Source organism: Pseudopodoces humilis, chromosome 4, assembly GCF_049639895.1.
Source record: "Pseudopodoces humilis isolate 2021_Gansu_Grassland_sample_001 chromosome 4, ASM4963989v1, whole genome shotgun sequence".
NCBI lineage: Eukaryota > Metazoa > Chordata > Aves > Passeriformes > Paridae > Pseudopodoces > Pseudopodoces humilis.
This window is the reverse complement of record NC_142203.1, coordinates 46,712,043-46,719,134: the sequence shown is the minus strand read 5'-3', so window position 1 is coordinate 46,719,134 and position 7,092 is coordinate 46,712,043.

Genomic DNA, 7,092 nt, shown 5'->3' with positions numbered 1-7,092 from the left:
GCATTGGTAGACCTTATTCTCATCTACAAGTGTGTGTGACCCACTTTGAGATTCTGCTTCTTTTTAAAGAAAATACATATTAAAAATTAATGTCACTTTTCCATAGGAATAAAGCCAGACTGTAAAGTCATCAACAGAATCACAAACACCCCAAATCCAAGTCCTCAGGAAGCAGCATAACTCTCTAGTGAATAATTCAGATTAGAACACTAGGTACTCTTACCCCAGCTAAATGAAGACTCCCAGTGCCATCACACAGCACTTTTTGGTGCTGTTTAAAGGATTTGGTTTCAGCTACACCTGATGTGCCTCCAGGCTAAGTCTTCTGTCACTCAGCTCCTACAAAGTTCAGTGTCCTGAGAGCAGCTGAAGGGAATGCATAATTCTTATCAGTATATGATTGTCATCAACCAATGTTGTCATCCAAGGTGGTGTAAGCATCAAGGTTTTGGTTTTTATGATGACACAACCTTTGAGACTCATGGACTGTCACAGAGAGATGTAATAGCTCTGGCAAAGTGGGCCAAAACCACTTTTTTCAAAAGGCAGAAGAGCCTGGTTGGAAGAGTTTTACACTAGGAAAATGGAAGAACAAGATTGTAAACCACAGCCAAGAAGTAAAGAAGTACACAGTAGAAAGGGGTGGAAAACAGAGGGTGAAGAGCAATGCTAAAAAGACCTAAAGAATGATGAAACAGGGTGGAAGGGAAACAGTTTCAAATACATGCCCACAAATATGTGCAACCTGGGAAAAAAAGAGATGTGACTAGAACTCCAGGTACAAAACTGGGATGTTGTTTGAAAAACCAAGGTAAGGTAAAACAGCTAGCACAACTGCACGGAGTTATATATAAGTTCTTCAGGAGGAACAGAGTAAGGAAAGAAGCTGCCTTACTGTTAAGGAACATCTTGAATGCCTGGCTCTTCTCTCTGACATCCAAAAAAGGCAGTGTGGGAGCTCATATGGTCAGGTCAGTAAGGATGGCACCGTTGTGTCCACACATCCAGGGTGTGGAGATGGACAAGCTTCTTCAAACCATAGCAAGAAGTGTCTGTATCACAAATCTCAGGTCTCCCTGACATCTGTAGGCAATCCAGTGCAGTAGGATTCAAGCAGTCAAGATTCCCAGAAGCTGCTGAGGTTCTGGAATTCACATTCATCATGATGTGGAATGAGATGCAGTTGAATCTACTGCTCGGTAAACAGAGGGACAAAGACAAGGTTGTGGATGTGATAATCAGTAGCTGATTTCTCAGTAGTAAGCATGACATAGAAGAAAAGTTATGAAACATGATCTAAACTAATTTAATCTTCCAGAAACCATGACAATGCCAGAACAAATAGTGCAAAGGTATGTGTTAGTTTGTTAAGGCAGCTGACCTTTTTACTGTGAAAGATTGCCAAGTGATCACATAATTAGAATGATGTGCTGAGATCATGGTTTTCAAGATGTCTTAGAAGTCACATAGGATTTAGAAAAGTTAAATAACTAAGAAAACATGCAAATAAAATAAAATAAAGTTTCATCTTGGAAGAAGGACTTCTTAAATATACCAATCAAATCAAAATTCTGATATCCATAAGGTATTAAAATAGCAGCCCTCCTTTCTTTCACTGTATGTCCACACAGTGTGTGTTGTATTTTTAATAACTGCTATTTTGACAGCAAAGATTATTCCCTTGAGATCACATCAGAATCACATGATATGGATTTTCATTTCCTTTTAGTGCATTTCAACCTTTTTCTAAGTGAAATGAACTTTGTTGACTGCTATGTATGAGACGTAAATTTTCCATCTTACTTTTTGCAACAGAAATAGGACATTTCATTTTGAGCCAGAGACTGTGGAAGTGGAAGAGGTATAACATAGAGGATGAAATAAAAAAAAACACATATATATATATATATATCTATCTCATAAAATGTGAATTCATTATCAGTAACTAAAACATTTGGTAACTGCATCAAAACAAGTAAAAAAACTATTGATCCCTAACTTGATTCAACATGCTGCTTGCCAATAAAGAACATACTATCTTCTGTTACTAAATAAAAAGGCCACATATAACTACAGTGGTTTTGAAGGAAATATTAAAATACCAGCTCAAAAAACAAAAAAAATAAAGTAAAATACTTGGAAATGCAATTATTTTTGCTTACATACCAATACATTATATCCCTACAATAAATGTTTAACTGTTTGTGGTAAAGTATCAAAAGTGTTAAAAATCTAAAGAATTGTAGAATGCTTCGGTTTGGAAGGGAACTTTAATGGTCATACAGTCCAAACTCCCTGACACAAACATCAATATCTTTCACTAAAACAAGTTGCTAAAAGCCCTGCTTAATCTGACTTTGAAAACCTCCAATGATGGGACATGCACTTTTGTGGGCATGCTGTTCAAGTGTTTCAACATCTCCATCGTAAAAAATATCTTTCTTTTATCCAAACTAAATCCATTTTCAGTATAAAACCATTACCCCTTGTCTTGTCACTACAAGTTCTAATAAAAATTCTCTTTCAATATTTCTTATAAATCTTTAAATAATGAAATTTTAGAATGGGGGCTCTCTCTAGAGCCTTTTCCAGTCTGAATCCTCTTACACTTTTTTCACTGCAGAGATGTTCCAACCCTCTGATAATTTTTGTGGTCCTCCTCTAGACCCTCTCTAAAAGGTCCATATCATTCTTATATTGGGCTGGATGCAGCACTTCAAAATGGGTTCTCACAAGAGCAAAGCAGAGGCAGAGAATCACTTCCCTCAATCTGTTGGCCATACTGCTTTTGATAAACCCCAGAATACGGCTGGCTTTTTGAGCTGCAGACATTGCCATCTCATGTCCAATTTTTCATCCACCTCCTGTACCTCCTCTGCAGAGCTGCTCTGCAGCAATGCATCAGTCTCTCTGTACGATAAAGGTCATTGACTCATTCAGGAGCAGGACCTTGCACCTTGGCTTGTTGAACCTCACAAAGTTCTTGAGGGACCACTTCCCAAGCCTCTGCATGGCATCTCTTTCCCTAGGCATATCAATGGCACCACTCACCTCCGTGTGATCTGCAGTTGTTGAGGGTGCACTCAATTCCACTGTCTGTGTTGGTTTCCCTGGTTTTGTGTATATTCATGTGCCTCTCATGGTCTTGAACCTGATTTTCTCTTCCAAACTTCTTTCCCCCAGTCCCTGGATTAAGGTTCAGAGCCTCAAGTTTAGAGATGATTACCAATGAAAACAGAGGGGAAAAAAGTTGTGGAGTACCTCACTCTTCTTCGTGTCATTGTCACTTATTTTCCTATCAACAGGAAGAGTAATTTCCTTAGTAAAGACTAAATATTTACTCATGTTGACACCCAAACAGAATTCAGGATAGAATTTATACTGTTGGATACAATGCTATTCTCCATATTCTCTAAGAGAATACCCTTACCTTCACAGGGTGGACACAGATTCAGGGGCAGGAAAGGTTTGACTAGGAAGATGCTGCAACATAGGTGCAAAATAGGGTATGTTCATTGACAACTCAGCTACAGCAATTCCTTCCTCTACAGTGAATTCAACTAAAAGGCTCAAGACTGTAGAAATAAGGTTTTGATTTTGTAAGCATCCCTACTAACAAAAGAATGAAATCCAAACAGTATTTCACAATATCTATACACTTTAGCTGCAATTATAACATAACTTTAAAAACCTTTTTCATCTGGATTGGAAGATGTATTTATGAAGTTATGTTTATTTCTGTTAACAAAACACTCAGTTTTTTTCCTTCTGACTTTCCATGATTATAGACTACATATAGTAAGTATTATAAATATATTATTATATATACTACTATATATAGTATTATTTGTTGATATGAGAAATATATAGCGTTATTTATCATGCAAGAATTGATTTACATAAACATTTTAGTTTTGGTCTCTTCTGATGTCTTTTTTTTCAGGCCATTATCAAACCTCTTTCTTCTTTCTTTTTCATAGTTAAGTCCCAAGAGAAATTAAATTCACTTTTTCCTTTTGGTATTCTTGACAAGAAATCTATTTGCTTGTTTTTATGAGAGATGATGTCCTTGAGTGGAATGAGCACAGTTCATCATTCTGCCCCCCATTGAACTCATGATCTTGAAGTATTCTTGGCCACAATGACAAATCCCACATGGTGAGATTAAAAGATAATATATTGATAGTAATCCATTTTATGTATTCAGTCTTGATGAAGACTAATCTAATTACACCTCCACTGAAAAACAAAGGGTTTTGTTTCTTTGGGTTTTTTCCTTGTTGAATTATTATTATAATTATTATAATATTCCAGGTGGTTTTCCAATCTGACTATTGCACTGGGAACAATAATAGAATTATTTTTGTCTTCATTTTTTTTTTACTTTTTTGACCAGAGTGTGTTTGAAATCTCTTTATGCCGTTCATATATATTTGACATCTTCTAAGGCTAACATATGCGAACTGAATTCATTATAAAAATAGCCTCATGCACATCCATTTCACAAAGAAGCAGAATCTGAGTATTTTTTACTTAATATTAGGCTCAATAAATTACTTCAATTCTTGTCTAAAACAAAAACAGCTCCTCTGTCTGAAATATATTTTATTATACATTGCATCTTTAATTAAATGCTGCTTTGGAATGACAGTGCAAAAACAATTTTGCACAATTGTGCTGCTAATTGAAAGAAAAGTTAGAGGTTTGAATACTCAATATCTCTAAAAATCAGACCTTCAGTGTTGTTCAGGGAAACAAGTAGAACAACTTATGGAATGAAATTAAAGCAGACTCAGATAAAAAGCAATCATGGTTAACCAGGCTCAGTTCTATCACTGAAGAAAGAGTGCTCGCCTTCCACCCTGGAGATGACCTCAGTGTGGATAATCATTACTGCAGAGACCTCTTTTGTGGAAAATAAGTCAGATATTATCACAGGCATAAAGCAAGGATCTTTGTTACAAATGCCCTTTGATAAAAATTAAAAAATTACAATGCCTAACTTGCTTTTCAATGAAAAACTATTTCGCATGTTTTCTTTCAGTATTCTGCAATAAACCTTTTCCATGAGATAAACTCATGACTGGTGTCAATGCCTGCCCATGTCTGTCTTAATACCTGCAAGAATTCCAATCTCCTACTCCAGCCATCACATGACCCCAAAAAAACTCTTAATGTTTAATATCTACAGTGAACATGTATAATTTCTTCCAGTGTTCAGGAGTTTTAGACCTAATGTGACATTTGCAATACTGTAATAAAAAAAAAAAAAATAGTTGGGCAATCACAAGTTTTAATCAGCAGTTTTAATCAAAAGTTTTAATTTTAAGAATCTTTCAAATATTTTGTGATCGAAAATGAGACAGAGCTTAAACAAGCTTCAATATTTTTTCTTCAAATCAGATATGTTCTGAAAGCTTTAAAATAAGATGATATGTATTTACAGGAAATTTTATCTGGCATTAGATTCTGCCTCTCTTTAGCTTAGCATGAATAACTTTTACAAATATCTCAAAATATTAGAGAAAAAACCCTCTTTTTTCCTGTCTTAGTTTACATCAGGGAATATTTCTACCTAGTTTCAAACTTTACTCTTCACAATTTGTTTTACCTTTTATATTCTTATCATTTGCAATTTAATAGTTTGGTATTTCAGTGTTTATGAATTCTGGTGGTTTGCCCAAATAAGTTTTCCATTTTTCAGATCTCTGGGAAAAGGGGAGTGTCACTCTGAGAGATGGGAGCATCTAGGAGAAGGTATCACATGCAAAGTGTGTGGGACGGCTGAATGCAGGTAAGACTGTGCGGATGACAGGTGCTAAATTGACACCCTTGTAACAAGTAACATGCCTGAGTTTTTGCTTACACTTGGATTTGAAAATGAATAGGGCTTCACTGTCTTCTTACTTGGTTTCCTGATCATTTGTATCATAAACCGTTTGTGAAAGAGGGTTTGCACACATTAAATTGTCACTCAGATTTGGGCTTCTGCTACACAGGCCTTGAGCAACATGCCTGTTGGAGAACAAAAAACAGAAGATTATAGGGGGGACTGAATGGAAACAATTATTTTGCTCTTCTTGCTCATGTTTGGACCTGCAGAGGGCCAGTTTGGTCTCCTACTCAAATTAGATTTGCCTAAAGGATCTCAGACCACACCACTACTAACCTCTCAGTGTTGACTTTATCGTGATTCTTTGAAAAAGTACCTATTACCCAATGCCATTCTTTATGCTTATTTTAATATTCTTGTACGACTTTGCTACCTTAAGAGCACTTTTTTCATTTGTGCATAGCTTGACATCAATCATCATTTTTATTTTTAAAGAATATATATATTCAGACTAGTCCTTGAGTTTATATTCTTCTTCTTCATTTTAATCTTTCTAGTTCTACAACATGGCAGTTGTACATATTTCATTCCCTTACGATGCATAGCCATAATTCTTACACTTAATTTAAAAAAATGATAATGAATTACACTTGGTAAAGAAAATCCTTTCTGGAACTATTTGTTAAATTACAAATAATTTGATCAGAAACATTAATCTAATCTTACTGGACCTAGAATAAAACAGACATATCTTTCCTAGAATTTTATTGCTGTGTAAAGTTTGAATTTGTAATATCATTGATGCCCAAAGGAACTCAGGCATGCTGAAAGGAGCAGTCTGAGGAATTTTTTAATGATTTAAGTCCAATGAATCGCACTGCTTTTTTTCCTAGTCATTACTTTTTTATTATGAGTAGACTATAAGTGTTGTTAACGTCAAAAAGTGTGGGAAAAAGACCACAGTAGTCTTCCTTTTCCTTTCAATCCAAACATTCCTAGCTTTAAATATGTTTCATGTGACTTTGAATAAAACTGATAAATCAAAGGATTCAAAGGATTTCCTTAAGACTAGAAGTGTGTATATGATCTTGTTTTAAGAAAAGCAATTCTACCTTTTTTAACATTTCTAAGTCAATACAGAAATTCATTATAGAAAATTGTGTCTCTTCCCCAACAAGGAAGCCTCTTTCAGAGGCTTTTTCCCAGATAAAAGCTTGGCCCATTTCTTGCTGAGACACAGACAGAAGAGAGCAGCCCTT